We start from the raw sequence: 22,608 nt of genomic DNA, 5'->3' as shown, positions 1-22,608 counted from the left end.
AAATTTTTTTTTCCAAATCCTATCCATTCTCTTCTCTCATCTACCCCAAACCATTTTACAGCACCCACAAAATGGTGGCCCTTAGCTTCATTGTGGAGAATTGACTGCAGTTAGTGCCCCATGTTTCCTGGTCCAGCTTCTTCTCCTGGCTGGTCCAGCCGCTCCTTCCTCCCTCCGCCCCAGAAGCCAGTGTGTGAAGCTCTGCTGCTCACCGGCTGGGCGGGTCTCTCTTCATTGTTTTCTCTCCTACTGTTTGTTTTTTTGGCTTCTCAGCATCTCTCTGTCTGGCTCAGGCCCCAGCCGGTTACTCTGTGACACATCCCAGCAATGTCCCTGTTTTGGCATCTGCTTGTAGTAGGAAGCAGAGCAGAGTGCTATCAGGGGCAGAGACAGAGAGGAGGGTGGGGGTATTAAAATTTTCCCTCGGGAAAATAAGGTTGGTTTTAAAGACATGTTCCGTGTGCAGACCTAATAACTTAGATCCATAATTTCTTTTCTGCCTGTTCAATTGCCAAGCCCTCTTTCTGAACAATGAAGTACAATGTTACTGCTTTTCTGTCGGCTTCTGAAGCTGCACAGGGCTTCACCCACAGGTGGCTCTTCACTTCTGCAACACAAAAAACAGGTACCAGGGAAACCTAAGCAAGACTGGAATTGGGCCGGGAAGAATTAGGAGGGTGGACATCCTGTCTTCCCTAGGAGGCTTCACAGAGTTGATCTGCTTTGTCATCTGAAAGCCTGTCCCGCCAGCATTCCCTGTTGGAACCTTAGAAATGTAAACAAGGCCAGCGGGCCACCAGGGCCTGGGACTGCCCAGGATTGTCCCCAGCCGAGGGCACTCCAGGAGTCTATGATCAAATTAGGAAACTCAGAGCTGTGGTCACGCTTTTCCGAGAGAGATCGGGGATGCTGTCAGTCAAGTGGCATTAATTTCCGGTGGGCGGTAAAAGTGCCGTTTACCCTGCGCACTGCAGGGCAAGCCGCTCAATAGGACTCGAAGTTAAATGAGGCAGGAAGAACAACTCTTGGTGAGGATTTCTGTGCCTCAAAATTAAAAACAAAGCAAAGAGACCAAACCTATTTTTCTATTGATTGCAAATACTATTGCAAAGGAGTCTCTTTTCATTAAATTTCCTGTTCAGAGTCACATCCACATGTAACCTGAGTTGATAAGGCTTCAGCTGCTTCAGCCGCACCTCAGGGACACAAGCACAATTTCATCACTCTGCCTGGATGCATGCGGCTGGGCCTCTACAGCCTTGTCTGGACTAGTTGGTTTGTTTTCGTTTTCTTAATCCTGAGTTCACATAGTGTGTGTGTGTGTGTGTGTGTGTGTGTGTGTGTGTGTGTGTGTGTGTGTGTGTGTGAGAGAGAGAGAGAGAGAGAGAGAGAGAGATCAGGAGATCAGAAGACAACCTTATAGGGGTTGGGGATTTAGCTCAGTGGTAGAGCACTGCCTAGCAAGCGCAAGGCCCTGGGTTCGGTCCCCAGCTCCGGAAAAAAAAAGAAAAAAAAAAAAAAAAAAAAAAAAAAGAACATAACCTTATGTGCTGCCCTGTGTCCTCTGCCTTGTTTTAGCAAGGGCTCTGTTCTGGTTTGGGAATAGCATGAGTGTCCAGCTTTATGTGGGCTCTGGGGATGCTAAGTCAGGTCCTTACCCTTGTGTAGCAAGTGCCTTGCCCACTGAGCCATCTCCCCAGCCCTCTCCCAGGCTGTGTTAGCCATTTGAACAGTGTCCTGACAGTAAAGCCATGCTCTTCAGGGAGAGTGGGTGGAGCTAGGCTAGCTCTGGGTTGGACAGAATATGGGGACAGCTGCAGGGGCCTCAGAATAGAGTGGGGCAGTGGGATAAGGGCCAGGGATTTGCTGCTGTCCTGTCTTAGGTTTGCAGACCTCTGGTTTAGAAAATTATGGAGAACTTGTCATTGCTAAGACGCAGGAAGAAACAAATTCATGTAGCTAAGGCATTGCTTGTTCAATAAATACAGCCCTAAAATGCAATTTGCCTCTATAATAAATGTCCACTGGCTGGCTGTCCAGTGGAACGTTTGGCAGCAATGGTCATCTAAACTGATGACATGGCCACTCCGTGATATGGTTAAGGGGAAGGTTTTTATTGTAGATGTGAGGGGGAGAACAGCCAGAGGCATCTCGAAGAGTCTGGAGCAGAGAGAGAAAGCAGTAGACTGAACACGGCCAGTAAACTGGACCTGGGTAGGAGAGAAACAGGAGCAGAGTTGGGGGAGGGGGAGAAAAAAAGGCAGTGGATGGGGTCAAGGCAAAGGGGGCGAGGTGGAGGCAAGGGGGGCGTGGGCTAAAGAGAAAAGTGAGAGAGCACAGAGAAGGGAGCACAACCAACACAGCAGAGTTATAAGGAAAGGAGAAGCTGGGGTGGGGAGGGGGAAGGCAGCTCCTGAGATGGAGGAAGTTTAGGTTTGGGGGTTGTGAGCAGAGTCGGGGTGCCAGCCAGCTTGGACACTGCAATGTGTATCAGGTACTTGTGATACTAAGGGGACCTGGAGTCCAGCCTGTGCTTTGGTATGCTAATAGGTACCACAAGCAGCCATTCGCCCCTTCTGCCAGTGATAAGAGAAATGGCTCCTTCCTACGTTCCTGAGGAATGCTGGCTTTTGTCCAACTGCCAGAGTTTGGACACGTGGAATTTCTTTTGGACCTGATATTCGTAATACTCCGTGTCTGTGTCAGTCAGTACAGCAAACAGTGACCACGTGTGGCTCTCCAGTACTTGAAGGGCAGCTAGGGTAGTGAGGAACTTCACCGTTCATTTAATTTCGATATTGACATGCAGTTGGTAGTTACGGCTGTGGAGTTAAGGCTGCACAGGTTCATGTGAAGCACATCAGGAAGGGAAATACAGACTTTTCCTGTTTGAACCCTCACAGAGGAAAATCCAACTTATCTGTTAATGAACCCAGGCCATGGGAGAAAAAAATAATTTTAGTTTGTATTGAAAGTGCTTTAATTCCTGTCTAAATGTTGAGCCATAATAACTTCTCTTTTTCACAATTTCTGTGAGGAAAAAAAATGTCATTTTCTGCTTGTGGAAAGTGGAAGGTGTCGTTTTCAGCACGTGTGCCCACCATTAATATCTGCGTCTTCTCGCCGGGGGCTTTGCCTCTCTAGGCTTCGAACATCACGCTATGATTCTTACAGTCAGAGGCATAAACACACTCCTCTATTGCTCATGGAGGGCCTGGTGTCTCACCCTGCTCTTGACAGACACTCCATCTCGAAAGCTCACTGGATTTCGAACATTTCTGCTTGAGAAATGGCCACTTTCTCCTCCGCAGGCACTACAAATAGTTGTTCCATAACACGGCAGATCTGAGTGTCAGCCCTGGGGCTGCTGGACATCCCTGACGCCGAGGTGCCTTCTGCACCGGAGGACACAGAACTACTGGCTTCCCTTGCTGCCCGCTCGGGGCCCTACCCCCTACCATCCTCTGCTCTGAAGCTGCGGTCCTGACCTTGGCAAGAAGCAAAGGTCAAAGCAAGGGGCGTGGATGAGTGGAATGAAGAACTGTCACAAACCGCTAGGGTTGGCAGGAGCAGGTCAACTACTGGAAAGCAAGCTGTCCACTCGGAGTACAGACAGCTGGGGAAGTAGGACTGCAGCTCACTTCTTTAATCCCAGCACTCAGGAGGTTGGGAGCATGAGGGTCTCTTGTGAGTTCAGAGTCGGCAAGCTCCAGGCAGGCCGGAGCTAAATGGCAAAACTGCGGCCTGGGGTGGCAGCCCAGTCAGGGATGTGTTTGTTTTACAAGCTTCTGGGCTTGAGGTCGATTCCCAGAACCAATGAAAAAGAAGGCAAGTGTGGCCGGTGGGGGCCCTCTGCTTGCAGAGCAAGCCAGTCTGGCTCGGAGGCAAGGTGCCCCCGAACCTGGAAGATGTAGTATGTGACTGAGACGAAAAATAAGCTTTTATAAATCCGTAAAGGCAAGTCTGCTAGAGCGGCCCTCTGAGATCAGAACTCTGTCCTGATCTGGTAAAAACAAAGCAAAGCAAAACAGACCCAAGGACTTGCCCAGCATTGGACCTTAAGGAGTAGGCGGGGCCTGGATACCAGGTTGCTGAGGGTTTAAAAACAAACTCCAGACAAGGCTGTGAGGGCTTGAACGGTTGCTCAGCCAGGCCCGCTTAACTGATACAGGCTCCTAATGAGTAGGATAACCAGCACCGGACTCGTTTGCTGTGAAATGGACTAAAGCATGTGAGAAACCTGCCTCCGATAGGCAGAAGACACGCGCACACGAACGCTCACCGCAGCAGGAAATATCACGCCAGGAGAGCTGAGGTTGAGGGCGTTGCAGTCCCGGGTTGCAGAGGCGTTAAAGCTTATGTAATTAATCACTTCAGATTTGAAGATTGGGATTTTTCCCCCCCCCATTTTAATTAATTAGCCAGTAGACTCATTAAAGTTCATTTTTCATGTCAAAAAGCAGCGGGATCACAGGGGAGCGGTGACAGGGTTAGAACATGTGGTGAAGAGTACAGGGACCCACCGTTGGTCCCTGAATAAAAAAATATCTCTGTGGAGAGAGCTGGGATCCAGAGCAGGGGAGAACACATGGGGTTCAGCAGGTCCACGAAGGCAAAACTGGGGGGGGGGGGCTCTTGTGTTTATCAGAACCTGCATTAATTCTCTGTATCAGTCCACCTTCCTTGGATACACACAGCTCAGGAGGAAAGGCTGATTTTTTTTTTAATTTTGTGTTGTATTGTTTTTCAAGGCAGGGTTTCTCAGTGTAGCCCTGGCTGTCCTGGAACTAGTGCTGTAGGTCAGGCTGGACTCGAACTCACAGAGATCAGCCTGCCTCTGCCTCCTGAGTGTTAGGATTAAAGGCATGTGCCACCACTACATCAAGAAGGAAGGCTGATTTTAATTTCAGAACACGCAAGTGGTTGTCTACTGGGCCTTGTTACTCTGAGCTGCGGTGATATGGTACCTCCCGGCCAGAGGATGTGGCCTTTATGACAGTCAGAATTCAAAAGAGAAAAAGAATGTCTGGGAAGGTGGTTCCATTGGCAGAGCGCTTACCTACTATGCCCAGGCCATAGGATCCATCCCCAGTACTGCGTAGAACAGGGATGGTGACACGGGCCCGTAACAGGAGCACTGGAGAGGCAGAATCAAAGGATCAGAAAGTTGGGATTCTCCTTCACTGTGTGCCAAGTTCCAGGCCAGCCTGGGCTACTGAGCAACGTCCAGCATCCCAGTTACCCCTTCAGGGTGTGTCCCGGATGACTGAATATCCTTCTCCAGCTCCTACACCTTTCAAGAGCAACACAGGCTGGTGACAAAGCTTTTATCAGAACTGTGAGGGGAACTTCAGACTCAAACTGTAGCAGCTTCTCATGAAGGGTCATTGGCTGTCTGGCCAGCGGAGTTGTTTTCCAGTTAGGACACAGCAAGAGGGCTAAAGTGCACACTGGACCAGTCTTGATGGCGCGCCATGACTGGAGACGACCTCCCTTCTTTGTGTATCTGTTTCCAGTTTTTCACAATGAAAATAAAAGCAATATCTACTCCAGGTATCCTGAGATAAAACAGTGTATACACACACACACACACACACACACACACACACACACACACCCTTCTTACTTAAATGGCCAACATACATTGAAGGCTTAAGTAAAAAGTATAGTTTTATGACTAGAGGAACTGTACTCCTTGACACGACATGTCTCTTGACTTCTACATAAGGCACGACTGCTTGCATGTGATTAATGTACTATCTCAGGCTGGCGAGACAGCTTGGTTACTAAGGGCTTGTAGAAACGTGAGTGCCTGAATCCAGACCTCCATGACGCTTGTAAAAAGCTGGTGCAACAGTGTGCACCTTTGACTCCAGCTCTGGAAGAAGGCAGAGAGGGGTGGACCCCTGGAGCATTCTGGCAACCAGTCTACTCCAATCAGTGAGCACCTGGCTTAGCAAGAGGCTCGGTGACAGTGATGGAGGGAGAAGATCTCCACATACATGAACACCTATGTGGATACACATACATGAATGTATACACATATACCACACGCATATCATATATGTGTATATATATATATGTGTGTGTGTATACATATTACATATAGATGTGTATATATGCACAATGCTATTTAGTCATTTTAGGTGGATGGTCTAGTTTCATTAAGAATATTTACACTGTGTACATTTACAGACCCTCCCCCATCAACCTCAGAATTCTTTTTTAACCTCCCTAACCATTACACACCAGCTCCCCCTTGGCCTCTCTTGCCAAACTCTGGACACCATGGCTCTACTTTCTGTGTGCATGAATTTTTCTACCCATGGAACTTCATAAATAAGAAATAGTGCAATGTGGTCCCTTGCCTTTGGCTTGCTCCACTTCCCATAATGTCTTGAGGGCTCATCTGCATTAGAACATGTGCCTAATGCTGTTCCTCTTAGAGACCGAGTCACATTTTATTTTTCTATCCATCTGTCGATCGCTGGGTTGGGTTATGGATTGTATATGAAATGTCACCCATAGGCTTGGGTGTTCAACCCATGCTACCATTTAGAGAGAGTGCGGAAGCTTCAGAAGGTGGGGTCCACCTGACAGATGTAGTCACCTTACTTCCCTTTTATTCTCTGCTTCCTGGGCGGTTACAACCTGAAGCACTCAATTCTACTGTCACCAGCTGAGCCATCTTGCCTCGATGAATTACATCCCCTAACCACCACGGGCTAAAACAAATTCTCCCTCCCTTAAGTTGTTTCAGTCAGGTATTTTACTATGGCAGTAAGAAAAGTATCTAAGGTGGGCTTCCGCTTCTCAGCACTGTGGGCCACGCTGCGGTGAATATGAGAGGGCAGAAAAACTCCTTCGGTCCGCTTTCACTTCTTTTGGGAATACACTCAGAAGTGGAATTGCTGGATCCTAATTAACTCTGTGCTTAGAGTTTGAGGAATCACAGCAGCGTGCGTCCTCCACAGTCGCAGTTCCACTCCACATTCCCACTGGCAGGCTCCTTGTCATCTTCTGTTTGCTTTGTAATAACCATCCTGATGACTGTGGAGTGGCATCTCCTTGGTTCTGGCTTACATTTCCCCAGTGGCGGCCATGCTGAGCAAAGCTGCTGACAGCAGCCATTCGAGCTCTACTGGGAACAGTAAGGCACTTTCCTTACCCAGAGTCCACTGCGCGCATACTTGGGAGCCCTTAAAGGTGACATTCGAACTTGGGAGGTGGGGCGGTCTGAGAAAGAAACACATGTATGGTAAAAAGGAGTTGCTTTGAGGAAGCTGCTAAGTGTCTGGATAGTACTTAGTGGGATAGCGAGGCTTAAGGCATGGGGCAGCCAAGGGACATATTTATGTTGCAGTGAAATGGTGCGCCCCATCATGCGCCTCTAGAATGAGCCCAAGTAGCTGGAGCAGCGGCTGCCCTGGGTTCCTCACTAACCTCTATGGAGCAGCAGATCTGTTCCTCTCCCGCACCTTCCCAGAGCCCCCAGGTTCAGAGAAATGAACCAGGACAAGGAAAGGCCTCCGAGGACCCCCCTCCGCCTCCCTCCCCCCGCCAAGCCCCCGACCCCTCTAGTCTTGCTGCTCCAGGACTTGAGCATGCCATCTCCTCATTGCTTTTCTTGTCCCATCCGGATCGGAAACCAATGCCTTTGCCCATTTGTTTACCTCCTAGCTGTTCATATCCATCTCCAGACTCTTGGTTCCTGAAAGGAAGAACTTTGTCTCTCTCCCGAGCGCAGAGTAGACTCTCAGTAAGTGTTTGTTGAACAAACCGATTCAACACAGTTCTGTTCTGCTTAAAGGTCCCATTCCCTCTTCACGTGTTTTCCCAGCACAGGGCTAAATTGTTTAAAATTAGATCTCTCTCTCTCTCTCTCTCTCTCTCTCTCTCTCTCTCTCTCTCTCTCTCTCTCTCTCGGTGGGGTGGGGGGACTGACATGCACGCCGCAGGACACAGAGGACAACTTGTAGCTTGTTGCTTCTCTTCTTCCACAGTGTCCTAGAGATCAGGTTTGGTGACACAGGCCTTTATCCACTGAGCTATGTCATTATCCCTGTCTTGTCCCCTAGATTACAACAAATTATTATTATTTTTAAATGATGTGTACGTCTATGTGTCTCGGGTTAGGTGAGGTGTGTGCATATGTGCAGGTACCCTCAGAGTCAAAGGCGTCGGGTACCCCTGGAACTGGACTTACAGTGAGCTCCCTGATGTGGGTGTCGGGAACTGAGACCAGGTTCTCTGCAAGGGCGGTTTGTGTTCTCAACTACGGGACCAGTTTTCTATCCCCTCATTCACTTTTTTTTTTTTTTTTTTTTTTTGGTTCTTTTTTTTCGGAGCTGGGGACCGAACCCAGGGCCTTGCGCTTCCTAGGCAAGCGCTCTACCACTGAGCTAAATCCCCACCCCCCTCACTCACTTTTTATAGAAACAATTTCTATAAAAACCAAGTGCATCAATTCTGACATCTTTCTTCCTCATATCTGGGCTGCCTTGATCCTGGCTATCCCACTAAGTACTGTAGCCCTGCCTTTAATCTCTTTCTCTCCAGTCCAACCCAGAACATTCTTTTCTTGTTATGTCTTATTGACTCTTCCAAGCCAGGTCCATGCCTGTCACCCAAGCACTTTGGGAGCTGAAGCAGGGAGACCCAGAGATTGAAGCTAGTGTAGGTGACCTTGTAAGATACATCTCAAAGGCAACAGCCCACTTACAATGCTGAGCAAAGCTAAAATTTTCTGCCCAGTTTCCTTGTCCTTGAGAACCTAAGTTCCTGTCCTAGTCACTGTTCTACTGCTGTGAAGAGACACCATGACCATGACAGCTCTTATAAAAGAAAGCATTTGATTGGGGCTGGCTTACAGTTTCAGAAGGCTGTCCATTGTCGTAGCATACAAACAGACCTGGTTCAAGAGAAGCAGTTGAGATTTACATCCAGATTTGCAGGCAGCAAAAAAGAGAACCACTTGGTCTGGCTTGTACTTTTGAAAACCTCAAAGCCCATCCCCAGTGAATACATTTCCTCCTTTAGGGCCACACCTCCTAATCCTTCTCAAGTAGTGCCACTCCCTGCCGACTAAGCATTCAAATATGGGAACCTATGGGGGCCATTCTTATTCAAACCACCACAGTTCCCTTGGAATTTTTATTTTAGTTCTCATATTCAGGAATTGGGACAATCTGGTCCCACACATACAGTTCTGTACTTTAGCACTTCTGGAAAATAAACCCTAAAAAATTCAGAAATACTATGATCCAGAAATTCAGCTTCCATGAATTAGTGCCAAGAAGTAGTCACAATTCTGTCCAAAGAAATATCTTCGATCATGTATCTTCATGTACGTTTTAGTGGAAAAATAGAAACAACAACAACAGAAAAAAATCTAATAAAAAAATAAGTAGTGGGGCCTGGGGAAATGATTCAGTGGATAGAGCTCTTGATTCACAAGTACAAAGACCTGAGTTCAAATACCCAAAACCCATGGAAAAAAAGCAAGGCCTGGCTATGTGTGTGACTGAAATCCAAGCACTATAGAGGACAGAGACAGGAGAGTCTCTGGGGATTGCTGATTACACACGTGTACACACACACACACGTGTATACACACACATACTCACACCCAAAATAAACATGCAACTGGATGATTAAATTATGATACACATGTAGAAGGATGGGATAGAGGCTTTGTGGAGGGATAATATTTGAAATGTAAATAAATAAAATAACCAATTTAAAAAAAAATTACGGAGTCTATAGCCATGCTGTCAAATTCTGGTTGTTGGAAATGCTATTAACACTGGTTACATTAAAAAACAAACAAACAAGACTACTGGCATAAGCGATGAGGAGCAGACATGGAGGGCACATCCCATCCTTGAGAAATCTGAGCCAGACTGTGCTCACATCCCTTCTGCTCCCATCAAGTAGCTAGAAACTTGTCACACAGGCATGCCTTCTGAATATGCATTACTTTGGAGGCCAAAACCAACTGTCACCATACAGTGTCACATGACACCCCTCCCCCGCAACAAGACCAGAAGCAGCCAGGAAGCAGACAGTCATCTGGGACATCTGGGGTCTGCTCTTTGATTCTCTCTATAAAAGCCCAGGTGTGGCAACACACACCTGTGACCCAAGGTCTAGAGATGCACATCCTGGGGCTCACTAGTCAGGTACTTAACTAATCAGGAAGTGCCAGATCCTAGTGAGTGACTCTACCTCATAAAACAAGGCAGACAGCTCCTTAGTTAGGGTCTTACTGCTGTGAACAGACCAAGGCAACTCTTATGAAGGACAACATTTAATCGGGGCTGGCTTACAGGTTCAGGGGTTCAGTCCATTATCATCAAGGTGGGAACATGGCAGCATCCAGGCAGGCATGATGCAGGAGGAGCTGAGAGTTCTACATCTTCATCCCAAGGAAGCCAGGAACAGATTGTGCACCCTCAGGCAGCTAGGAGGAAGGACTCCAAACCACCCCCAAGGTGACACACTTCCTCCAACAAGGCCACACCTTCTAATGGTGCCACTCCCTGGGCCAAGCATATGCAAACCATCACAGCTCCTGAGGTTAACTTTAGATGCTACACCTATGGGCACATGCTCACCCATTTGAACATACACAAATAAATGGGTCACGAAATAAATAATAAATAAATAATAAATAAATAAGTGTTTAGCCAAAACTTTCTCTCTCTCTCTCTCTCTCTCTCTCTCTCTCTCTCTCTCTCTCTCTCTCTCTCTCTGAAATATTCACACACTGGTCTCTCAAACTCCCATGGTGTAGATGGGCCCCTCAAGAACAACTGCTTCTCTGCCTCTATGACAACCACTTCGATTCCTCCCCCGCCCCCAGCGAGTTTGACTTTACCTAGCTAAATTCTTTCTCTCCCACTCTAACTCATCACAATCCTCACACAGCCTTCAGTCACAGTTCACCAGAGTCCATCTCTGATAATTAATGGTCTCTTCTTGGCAGAAAACAAATCTTACTCATTATAAATTCATGGGGTTTGCTGTCTTAGGGCAAACTCTTTTTTGGGGCTTTATTTTCTCATTATAATTAATTTTGTTTTATCTGACTGTTTCCAGACAGCGCCTACCCCATGCCAGGATGTGTCTCCGTGTTTGTTCTTGGATCGGAGCCTGAAGAAAAGGCCATCAAATTAGCTGTTATGAGTGACAAGATTCTTCTAAGCACAGAGCAATGAAGTGACCTACGGGGCTCTATGACGACAGAACTCATTGGGGGAGGGGGGAGCGTCCAAGAAGATAAGATAGCCGATTCCTGCCAGCTTCCAATATGTCTGCTCCCAAACGAGTTTGGATGGATGCAGGATGCCGGAAGGCTCCATCTAACTGGCCACTTGAAGAATGAGCGGGGCAATACAAGGGAAAGATTCACCTGTTCATTCGTCTTGGTGGTGTTTGAGGGCCAAGTTCTGTGCTAAGTGCTCCCAGGAAAGAATAAGTGTGAACTATTTTCCCGGGAAGAAGAAGACACATGGCACCCGGGATGTTATCGGGTCAGCCCTGGAATGGTGAAAGTAATGGGTGGGAGAAACAGACGGAAAGGCACAGAGAGTAAGTGATCTTCATCCAAGAGAAGCCTGGGGACCACAGCCCACTGCTGGCTGGCAGATCACAGGGACTGCCACGAGCCTTTTCTATCTAGAACGTCAAGGAACACAGTGTTTCCATAGATAAGCATCGCACGCTCCTAACCCAGAAGATTCCACTAGCCTGTCACACAGTGAAGAAGGCTGTATCTTTGTTTACTTGGGCAGATCTAAATTTGTACCTACAGTCTCATCACAGGGCCTGCCTTGCAGACAGTGGGACCTATCGCAAAGGCTGGCCCTGGCGCAGGGGAACGGGCTAACCCACTAAGGAGGGCCAGAGCTCGAGCCCGGGGTCCCTGCCAGCTACCCCCCAACTCTGCACCACTCTGCCCTTCAAATGCACAATCTGTCTTGCAAGATTAATTGGCATTGCCTTCTCAGGAGATGAGCACTGAGTACAAAATATTTACCAGCTCTGGCATAAAATTGGTTGCCACCTCAGTGAATTAAATTCAATTAGCTGCCCGCTTGTCTTCGCCGCACTTGGAGTAATTGGTAGTGTTGCACCCTTGCCTGGTTTCCAGGTAAAAATTGGCAGGGAGAGGGAGGTAGGCCCTTGGTAAGCCAGGCTGTTGGCAAGACACATTGTAGACAGTCTCCTTCAAGGCAAAAGAATAGTGGGCTTTTCCTCTATTTTGCTTTGCACTGAGGACTTGGCTCCCCTGGCACGCATGCATGGAGCCCTCTGAAGGTAGCAGGAGACTACTCTGCCTGGCGGCTCTCTCTGCCACTGACATCTTTCTCAGCAGCGACAGCCCGAGATCACACCCAGTCGTACTTGGGAGGAAAGCAAATTCTGGAGTTCGGGAAGCCACGTGGAACTGTTACCATTCCTCCTCTCCGAAGATCCCAGAGAATATTCCAGAGTAATCAGATGGGAAAACGCACAGAATTCCTCTAAGTGACCATTACTCAGAAAACACTATGCACTTTTTTCCTCAGGCTGATGAATATGCTTATGTAACAGGGCAAGTCCTCTCCTACTTAGCAGAGTTTCCAAGAATTAGAGCTATTAAGTTAATGGCCTGAAACAGAACCCCAAAGATGTCAACTCCAGTTTCTTCCATGATTCACACCCTGGGTGCTGGGATACACTGCAGTGTTTAAGAAAGACTTAAAATAAAAAGAGTAAATAACTTTTCCCCAACGGCCTTGAATGCACATTATCTTATATACTTCAGGTGGTATTTACTGGAGAGAGATCACCTTAGCCAGAAGGTGGCAATGAAAAGCCATTTCCCTGGGTCTGTCACTGCCATTGTGCCTGATGGTAGAGAAGTCATTAGAAATGGCCAAGAGTTAACCAAAGACTGGGAGGAGGCTTGAGGCTGGCGAGGGGACTTTAGGAGTCATCTTTCATCTTCCTTCTTCAGGGACAGATGGGTGGGTGTTTGGCTTTCTTTGGTTTTCCTACCCTAGAACCTGACTGACGTAAGAAGTCAATAAAGACTTGTGAAGGACCAGAAGCCAATAGAAGGCCCCCTGGGGCGTTTGTAGGCCTGACATGTAGGCTCACAGGAGGAGTTCAAGCACAGATCAGTACACTGTATCCCTGAGGTCCACTGCCCTCCTCAGAGTCTCTCTGAAGACAGCCTCAGGGGAGAGTCAAGGCTGGAGAATCTGCCATACTGACCACAGAACTTAGCTGTCTATCACATGGGCAATGGTCTTTAGTCTTTTGCGTCAGCTGTGATCTGTGGCTTTGCTGCATCCCGGACTCGAGTCTACCCCAGATCTCAGTCCTGTTTTGACAGCTGTTCGGCTGTTCAGAAATTTTCTAGTTCTTCGAGGGTCGCTTTCTTTCATTTGCAAAAATGAAAGTTATTAAGCACACATTCCCAAAGCTATCAACTTACTGGTTATTAAACCTCCAAACTGCCCAGGTAGAAAACACTGTCTAAATTTAAAACAGTCATTAATGATCCCATTACTACCCTGATCAGAGGAAATACTGGAAAAGTAGCACATGTGGGTCAACATCCAACTGAAATGCTTGCTTCCATTCTAGACACGCGAGCGGCAGCTCAGGGCTTCACCGAGCCTCCTTTCCCTCCTGCTCGGTTCCTGTGGTACAGGTGGACAGAGTGACCTGTTTGGAGATGCCGCTCCCACTCTCCACAGGAAGCTGGGACACACGGGCCATCAGCCAGGCTGCCAGTTGTCATTTATAACTTAAGCTCTCTGCTATCTCTTGTAAATAATTTAGTAGCAAACACCTCCCTGGTGCATGGCTTACCTACCTCATGGCTCTCACAAATCAATCCTACAAAGAGTTGTTGGCCAATTACGAAGCATCAAACAGCGGCAGAAACAAAATCTAATCCCAGTAGGGAAATGTTTATCCTCACCAAGGATGTGGGGTGACTGAGGTGGTTGCAGAGTGCTGAGGGGAAGGGGGAGTAGTGTAGGGAGCTCTGAAAGAAGAAAGCTGACGCTGCAGATGTTGGCCAAGGGGAAGAAAGTCACAGTGCCCCCAAGGTGTCAGAGAATAACTCCCATAGGCCTTAGCTTGATGAACCGCCTTTAACAAGAGGCAGATTCACAAAGTGGGGTGGCGGGGGGACCCATAAGTTCGTTAACGTGCAGAGTTCACACAGACATCAGAGCCACCGGGAAAATAAGCCGTTCCTAAAGAGATGTCTTACAATTGCAATTTACACACCATCTTCAACTCCCCAATTCTGGAGACATCACAGGACAAAGGGGAAGGACATTGAGCCGCTCACGCTGTCAGCCTGGGGATAGAAGTGGGCAAATAAGAGGCCTGCAACAGCTGGTTGGTGAGGCTGATTGCTCTCTGTGCCCTTTGGGACGAGACTCCTTGATATAGCCCAGACTAAACCCTGACTCGGACATTCCTCCTTCAGCGTCCCGAGTGTGGTGATTACAGGCACACCATGCTTTAGGAAGGCTTGCTAATGTAGACTCCTCTGGTCTGCTTCCAGGAAGATGAGAACAAAGGCATCCTCTGGTTCTGTCTGGTAGGAAAGTGGGCAGAAGGCTTTCGTCCCTGTAGATCCTTACCCTGCTATTAAGCAAACAGAGCACAGGGATCTCGCTAGAATCCTCTTCTCAGTGTCTTCAGTCCGATGATATGTGGAAGAGACAGAGAAGGAGTTAGAGAAAGCCAGCAGGGAGGGTAGAAAGGAGCTTGGAGAGATGGGCTGGGTCCTCAGTTGGGCTGCTAGTGTTTACAGAGGGTCTTGGGAGCCACACTGAACAGTCTGTAACCTAAGTTGAACAAGGCCACAGGAAGATTGGGTGTGCGAGGTTGCCCTTGATGACTTAGAGAGCCTGGGCTACATGGATCAAAAGGGGACCAGGAGTTTGGTTAAACCAATAAGGTTGCTTGCCACGCAAACACGAGCTCTTGAATTCAGACCCCAGCACCTGTGTAAAAGCTAGGAGTTCTCTGCCCTGCTTCTGCTGAGCTCTTCTTCCAGTGAGTATTGAGTAGAGGCTAGACCAGCGCCTCCTTCTGACACTATCCATCAAACCTCCAAGACACCCACTTATTTTTTGGGTGATGCTGTGGAGGTACAGACAGGAGAACCCCTGGGGCTCACTGGTCAGACAGTCTAGCTGAGTTGGTGAGCTCCAGGTTCAGCAAGGGAGCTTGTTTCAAAATACAAGGTGGAGAAGGTTGAAGGAAGACACTGAACACTGATCTTTGACCTTCATATGCGTGTTCACTTAAGTGTACAAATACACACCCAAACCACCCGATTGCTCCCTAGCAACAAGAGAGTGGGCTTTGGGTGTCGAGGAGGGAGCCTGCGTCAGGTAGGTGATCCTTGGCTCATTTTCCAGAAGTTTCCCTCTAGTCTCGGAAGGCCTTGTGTCTTGGAGGTGTGATGGATAGTCTCAGAGGGAGACACTGGTCCAGCCTCTGTGCCCTCTGGAAGAGGAGCTCAGCATTAGCCTGGCAGAGAGCTCCTCCCTGGTTCTGACCACTTCGGCTCATAGTGTGATACCGGGTCAGGCCCTAGCTGATAAAGGCCTCCAGGAGTAATTAAAGAATCCCCGTCATACTTCCACCCACCGGAGTGCTGTGGATAATGCTTGTGAACTTGTCTAGCTCCCCAGTGGACCGTCCTCGCCGACAGCAGATCTGAATATTGTATTCAACGCTGCTCTCCTTGGGTTTGGCTCAATGCCTCTCACGCTTCAGGCACAGATAAACGTCTTCTGGATGGACAGACATACCCGATGCCCACGAATCATCACAGTACCCCAAGGTCTTTGTCAAAAAGTGCAGTAGCAATTCCTATATGAACACAAATCCCTGACCGTTACCTTATTTTATTTTTTAATTTACCTTCCCAATCATTAATGGTGCTTGTCTGCAACTGCTCCCAATCACAAAGGTGAAAACTGCAAACTCCCAAAGAGGATGTGTGTATTGAAGCTCACACTGGCCAATGCAAAACAAATACATGAATAGATAGGTCTGGGGCCAGCCTAAGCACTGACAACCCTGGGTTTCAGAACAGTTCTACAAGTCACTGTTTTTTCTGGGGCTAATGGCTATGCAGATTCTCAGGAACAAGCCAAAACCGTTTGCCTGAATCTCTGGCAAAGTGTGCTCTCCCTGTAGAGTTCCAGAAAACACACTGCCCAGGAATAGCTCACGGTTGGCATGGAAGTGGGAAAGTGTAACATATTTCTACTTCCAATATGAAATTTATGAGGACCAGAATTTCCCTGGGGTTCTGGAGGGCTGAGTCAGACCTCTGAATCCCACTCACAAGATGGCCCAAGAATGGTGCAAAAAAAAAAAAAAAAAAAAGGCATAAAGACAGCACTGATAGTCAAGGTAGACACTCTAGGATTCAAGAAGCCTGACTCCTGGGTGGTTTTGTCATCCATAGCCATGTGACACTGATTCCTTACTGGCTGTTGTCAATTTGACCCAAGCTAGAGTCATCAGAGAGGAAGGAGCCTCAGCGGAGAAAATGCCTCCATGAGATCCAGCTGTAAGGCATTTTTTCAATTAGTGATGAATGGGGGATGGGCCCAGCCCACTGTGGGTGGAGCCATCCCTAGGCTGGTGGTTCTGAGTTCTATAAGAAAGCAGGCTGTGCTCTCATGGGAAGCAAGCCAGTAAGCAGCATCCTCATGGCCTCTGCATCAGCTCCTGCCTCCAGGTTCCTGACCCACTTGAATTCCTGTTCTGACTTCCACAACAATGTAGAAGTGTAAGCTGAATAAACCCTTTCCTCCCCAACTTGCTTTTTGGTCGTGGTGGTTTTGTTGTAACAATAAAAGACAGTCCCTAAGCCTCCCCAAACCTCACCCTGAAGGAGCCACATATTACCTTTGTTGCTTACCGATTCAGTAACTGACTGAGCTGGCAGAATATATAGGGAATGCTCACTTGCTTTTAGAAGTTGCTGGCTTGTGTGTTGGAGGTGAGGGCTCACTTTGTAGCTCAGGTTGATCTCCAATTCATGACTCTTCTGCCTCAGCTTCCTGAGTGCTCCTGCACCACTCACACATTCAGACATGTGATTTAAACACAAACATGGTTCAGAGTAAGTTACGAGTTACCCGTGAGGCTTGGGGTAAAGGGTTACAAGCCTACCTCTGGACATCCGGGGCACAGGAAACATCAGAGTTTCACTCTGTGGAGAAGGATTGTCGATGCAACCTTACCTCACCTGCCCAGACACTGATCTCGAAGGAGACTCAGAGAATTATGTCTCACCCTGTCAGCACGGTGAAGCCAAAAGGATAAAGAGCTCACGTTTATTGTTCCTTAAGTAATAAGGTAATTCATATTCACCACACAGAAACAAGCAAGCAAGAACGGTAAGAATATCCCCTGCCTTTAACAGTGTGGATGGCTATAGCGAAATACCATGTTCCAGATCAGATGGCTTACACAACAGAAACCTGTACTCTTGAAGATCTGGAGGCGGGTGTGTGTGTGTGTGTGTGTGTGTGTGTGTGTGTGTGTCCAAAATCAGGTGCAGCCTGGTTTTCCCTTTATAAGGTAGTCAGTCCTATGAGCCCATTTAACCCACATTACCTCTTAGGGGTATCATCAAATACAGTCACACCGGGAACTCAACATGAATAATATATTTTTATTAATTAATTGTTTGGTTGGTTAGGTTTTTTTTTAAATTTTTTAAATTTATTTTATATATAAGATGGGTACACTGTAGCTGTCTTCAGACACACCCCCATTACAGATGGTTGTGAGCCCCCATGTGGTTGCTGGGAATTGAACTCAGGAAGAGCACTCAGTGCTCTTAACCACTGAGCCATCTCTCCAGCCGGGTTGGTTAGTTTTTTGAGACAGGGTTTCTCTGTGTAACCCTGGCTGTTCTGGAACTTGCTCTGTAGACCTGGATGGCCTCAAATGCTGAGATCCTCCTGCCTCTGCCTCCTGAGTGCTAGGATTACACGCGTGTGTGGTCACTCCCAGCTGAAAAACTTTTTTTTTTTTAAGACAGGGTCTTGTGTGGCTCAAGTGGCCCTTTGCATTCATGAGGGAACATAATCGAATCCACACAACTAACGGTCTCATGTCTGGAAGGGCCCACTCTATACCTTTGTTTATCTTTATGCTAAGCACATTTGTTTAAAACAGCGTTGTACTACTTACACTGTAACCTTCCCTTTCCATTCAATACTTGAGGACAGACAGCATTCTCAACCATTAGATAACTTCATCAGTCTTGGTAAGTTCTTGGATTCCTTGCTGTGGCAACACCAATTCTCCTTTTATTCATTTTTTTTCAAAGATTTGTTAATTATTTTATGTATACAAGTACATTGTAGCTGTCTTCAGACACACCAGAGACACCATGTGGTTGCTGGGATTTGAACTCAGGACATCTAGGAAGAGCAGTCAGTGCTCTTAACCACTGAGCCATCTCTTCAGCCCAGGACTTTTATTCCTATTTCCTCCTCAAACGGCAACATCTGAAGCTTCACTGTTTTCTTCCCCAAATGTTTATCTTGAGATAAACAGAAAGTTACAGGAGTAAACAAGAGTTTCCAGTGCCCGTTCACCTGATGTGTCTCAGCACGGACCAGAGACCCAAGATGCCTGTGTCAAAGCCAAACCCCAGTACACCGAATTATATCTCTTGGTATCCCTTTTTGAATCAGGAGCACTGAAAAGCTCCTGATGTTTCCGGGTGTCTGCTGCCTCTCATGGAAACCAGCGGACATTGCTCATTGTGTAGATGTCTAATTTATCCCAGCCTATAGTTTTTTCAGCAGCACAATGCATTAGTCTACATGGCCAAGAGGGTGATCTACAGAAATTGGCTTGCATTTTCCTCCCTTAATTCTGCAGAGAGCCAAGGAGAAGGCTCCTGATATGAAAAAGGACACTGTGGGTTCCAACAGTGTCTCCCATGTAAATGTCATGCAGGAAACATTCATAAACAACAGGGCCACAATTGGATTTTGCTCTATATTTGGAAAATTCGGCCCCTCATTACAAAGCAAGCCGATGTTATCTTGTTTAGCTCATTCTTCCGCTCATCTCCTGTAATCATTAAATTACACAGCCATATTTCCAAAGCTCTAAGGAGGAAAAAGTAGATTAGGAAAAAAATCTCTTAAGCGCCTTTCGTAGAGCTCCGGATTCAGCCGTGAATGTGGCTGCAGAGCCCCGAAATGATCTATTCTGAGCCGTCGGGGTGAGTGATTTGTTTCATTTTCCCCGGCTCCCCAATGTTCCCTCTCGGATGTGGAACAAGGATGGAGCCTTTAATATTCTGTTCCTGGAGGTGTCCCTGATTGCTCCGTGACCCTGTCCCTCGGGGCGGAAGTGAACGAAGGAATGAGAAATCGTGAAATACACGAATGATCATTGGGAAGAAATAAAAGTCAGGAAGAAAGGACTGTGGGCTGTTTATCACGCGCCTCTGCAGAGGCCGTTTTGATCTGCTCTGCGGCGGCGGAGGCTCTACCCTTGCTCGCAGCTGTCAGGTCGGCGGAAGTCTTTGTTCTTTCCCTGGGAAGGCTCATTTCTCTTAGGTGACTCAAAAACTTAACAAATACTCGGTGAGCTCTTTCAGCATCCCTCAGCCCTGCATCTGGAGACTGAGTTATCCTCCCCGCTCCAAATCTGTCTCCCTGTCATGATGGTTCCTTTGCATTTCATTTACTCTCATTTTCTCTGAGTCAGACTTGGACTCTTCATCAGGGTTTCCCCCGGGGTGTCCCTCGGGCAATCTCGTTTTGACTGAGAACTCCCCAGGGCTGTCTCAGTCTCAAGCTGTTTCCTTCATTCTGGGGGCAAATATAGGTTCTCCGCGGAGATGTTTGAAAAGGACTCTTCGGTCGAGCTCTGCTGGGCCTGTTCTCTTCTGGCTGTTCTGCCAGGATGTGGTTTTGCAGGCCCAATTTGCATTCCAAATACGGGACCCGTTTGCCTCATTATTATTGTGACTTTATTAAGAACGAAGAGATGGAACATCCTGAGAGACCGGTTTTCTCCAGGCAAGCCATGCCCTCTCCTACATCCCCACAGACAGCAGGCAGTTCAGAACCAAGGGACAAGCCAGAGAGAGCTGCCTCAGGATCCAGGGCAAAACGGAATCACCTGATAGCACCCATAACTCACGCTCATTAGTGTGACCTCAAACTCTGGACTCCAGCGAGTCTAGCTTGCAGCAGAACCCTTAAAATCGGCTTTATTTACAATCAGCTGGGGACCAAGGATGGAAACTTACGAGCTAAGGTAGCAACAGGAGCAGGATCGCTTCGCTCCCCGCCGCCCCCTGAGAAAGCTGTTCTTCTGGGCCCCCTCGTTAATCAAGAGCCCTGTGCCTAGCACACGCTCCCTCTCTTTTCAACCCTTCCTATCTCTTTGATTAATCCAATGAGCAAAGATGAGTTTTCGGTGCCAAGTGCTAGGAATTTGGTCCTGGTTCTCCAGCGCGCAGTAGAATTTACAGGGCTCTCTCTTCCTAATGGGTACAACATCTCAGATTTCCTAATGAATCCTTACATCAGCTCAGCTCAAGAGACGCCAGGCTGTACAGATGACCACACCTTACTTAGGATGTTGCTAAACACTGAGAATGCTCAACAAATGCAAACCAGAGACTGCACAGAGGATCGTGGGAGAGAGGGAACCATGTCTTGAGACAGGTAGCTAGCAAGGCCCAGCCATCTCAACGTTGCTATGCTGAGGATGACCCTGAACTTTTGCTCCTCCTGTACTCTGTGTGTTGCTGGGGTCTGACGCCAGGGCTTCGCACATCCTAAGCAACTGAGCTCCACACCTCAGCCCCTCTTACCTGTTCCTAATCTACACTTCAGACCTCCAGGGCACCTGACCTTTTCTAATCCTCTGCCTCTCCCGGGGGCCTTTATTGATATCTGTGCTGGTTACAACCCGGAACTCCGGAGACTTCTTCCTTCATTTCTTGGGCATGCTCGGTGTGCTAGCACTCTGATTCTATAATCCAAGATGTGGGGGCAGCAGGCAGGGAAGGTGTCAGTCAGAATGGGCTTGGCTGGTGACATTTCTGTGACTACAGAGGCACGGTGTGTTTGTTTCAAGGCCAGATGATCACTGCTAAAGCCAGGTCGTTCGATAGCCAAGCTGGTTAACCTCTTTAAGCCTCCCGAGTTCCTCACCCGAAAAACAGAGGTAGAATAGTACTTACCTCTCACGGCTGGCGGTGGGGAGGATTAGACACGCTAATATGCAATCTGAGAGCTTCCGAGGCACTTGGCTCATGAGTGATTACTATAATAAAACAGAAAGCAAAGAGAATTTCATGTATCTGTAACATTAAAGAAAAATGCCAGAGACAGGCAGACCGGACCTGTGGTACTGGTAGCCACATAACATTATTTAGCCTGGATTCCAATTCTTTCTTCAAGAACACCTCAAAACAACACTGACCCCCGAGATGGAGAGTGAGTAAAGGTGCCTGCCACCAAGCCTGACCACCCCATGGTGGAAGGAGTCTTTTATCTCCACATGTGTGCCAGGGTACAGACCCCCCACCCCCAATAAGTAGATAAATACATGGAAAATAGAAAGAATACTTCACAAGGCACAATAACTCCTACAAGTCTAGCCATTTCATCTAAATTTCAGTCTGCAGGCAGATGGGGTTTAAAGGTACGACAAGTGAGGAAATCCCTTTAATTGGCCTTTCTGGGATTCCGATGTGACATTTATGCTCAAATTTATCTTCTAAGACCCAGACATACTTACGCTATGTCCTATCGGCAAGAACAGAATTGTGTGGCCATAATTTACTGCAAAGGAAATGGGCTCTTCCCCCCCAAACACAGATGCTCAACTCAAAGAGAAAGAAAATGTAGACACAGGAAGGCAGCAGACCCTTCGCTAATGCCAGTCCAACAGCCGGCCTAAGATGGACGGCAGAGCTGTTCTCCCAAGCTCCTCAACCAGCACACCCCCCCCCCCCCCACACACACACCAGGGAGTTCCTACCAGCGCAAAGCTCTCCTCCTGCCCTAAGTTACAGCCTGAGTGTGGCTCCAACTTGTCCCTGGGTTCTTTCACATCTGCACTACCTTTCCATCTTCCCTTCCTCTCTGGTCTCAAACTACTCGCCTTTCTCTGTAATTCTAAATTCTCCCAGCATCCCGCTAAGCAACCGGACTTCAAGGTTTATCCAAATGCCTAGGGGCGATGTTGCCTCTGAAGCAAACCTTTCTCACTGAAAAACTCACCTGGCCATTCAAAGCATTTTTCTAAATCCACTGGTGGATAGAGCTGGTGGATTAGCCGCCATGAATTTAGCCTGCTCTCTCTACTCTTGGCTAAGCACCAGGAAAGAGATTTGCGGAGAAAACTAGCCCACCAGGACCAAGAATACAGAGACAACAAGCAGCAACAGCCAGAAGGTGGGAAGCAGATTGTAAAGCCACAGCCATCCAGGCAGTTCTGAGAACACGCTGGGAGAACACAAACAACTTCGTTCCCAGGCATCAAAGGCCCGGAACCCACAACCGCAGGTTCAAC

The 22,608-nt window shown here is 47.8% G+C and overlaps 3 long non-coding RNA genes across 13 annotated transcripts in view; 1 reads left to right on the top strand and 2 right to left on the bottom strand.

Annotated features, from left to right (window-relative positions):
* Window positions 1–382, bottom strand: part of LOC120093197 (uncharacterized) — a 2,822-nt gene extending 2,440 nt beyond the window's left edge. The window contains exon 1 of the long non-coding RNA XR_015622739.1: window positions 213–382. This is a non-coding gene — a long non-coding RNA (uncharacterized LOC120093197). The remainder of the gene's footprint in view (window positions 1–212) is intronic.
* Window positions 1–12,227, top strand: part of LOC134479098 (uncharacterized) — a 24,224-nt gene extending 11,997 nt beyond the window's left edge. The window contains exon 3 of the long non-coding RNA XR_015622746.1: window positions 11,101–12,227. This is a non-coding gene — a long non-coding RNA (uncharacterized LOC134479098). The remainder of the gene's footprint in view (window positions 1–11,100) is intronic.
* LOC134479097 (uncharacterized) overlaps window positions 10,294–22,608 on the bottom strand; it is a 15,055-nt gene continuing 2,740 nt past the window's right edge. Inside the window, exons 1-7 of one of the 11 annotated variants that reach the window (XR_015622729.1) lie at window positions 21,832–22,532; window positions 21,272–21,354; window positions 18,244–18,339; window positions 16,961–17,338; window positions 15,673–15,897; window positions 14,655–14,709; window positions 10,294–14,365 (exon numbers count right to left, since the gene is read on the bottom strand). This is a non-coding gene — a long non-coding RNA (uncharacterized LOC134479097). Of the gene's footprint in view, window positions 14,366–14,654; window positions 14,710–15,299; window positions 15,529–15,672; window positions 15,898–16,947; window positions 17,741–18,243; window positions 18,599–21,271; window positions 21,355–21,831; window positions 22,533–22,608 lie in introns of those variants that run through there. The other 10 variants (XR_015622732.1, XR_015622730.1, XR_015622737.1 and 7 more) reach the window with 10 other exon arrangements.

This window comes from Rattus norvegicus, chromosome 6, assembly GCF_021556685.1.
Source record: "Rattus norvegicus strain SHRSP/BbbUtx chromosome 6, alternate assembly SHRSP_T2T, whole genome shotgun sequence".
NCBI classification, from domain to species: domain Eukaryota; kingdom Metazoa; phylum Chordata; class Mammalia; order Rodentia; family Muridae; genus Rattus; species Rattus norvegicus.
This window is presented reverse-complemented; position numbering and strand designations above follow the sequence as displayed.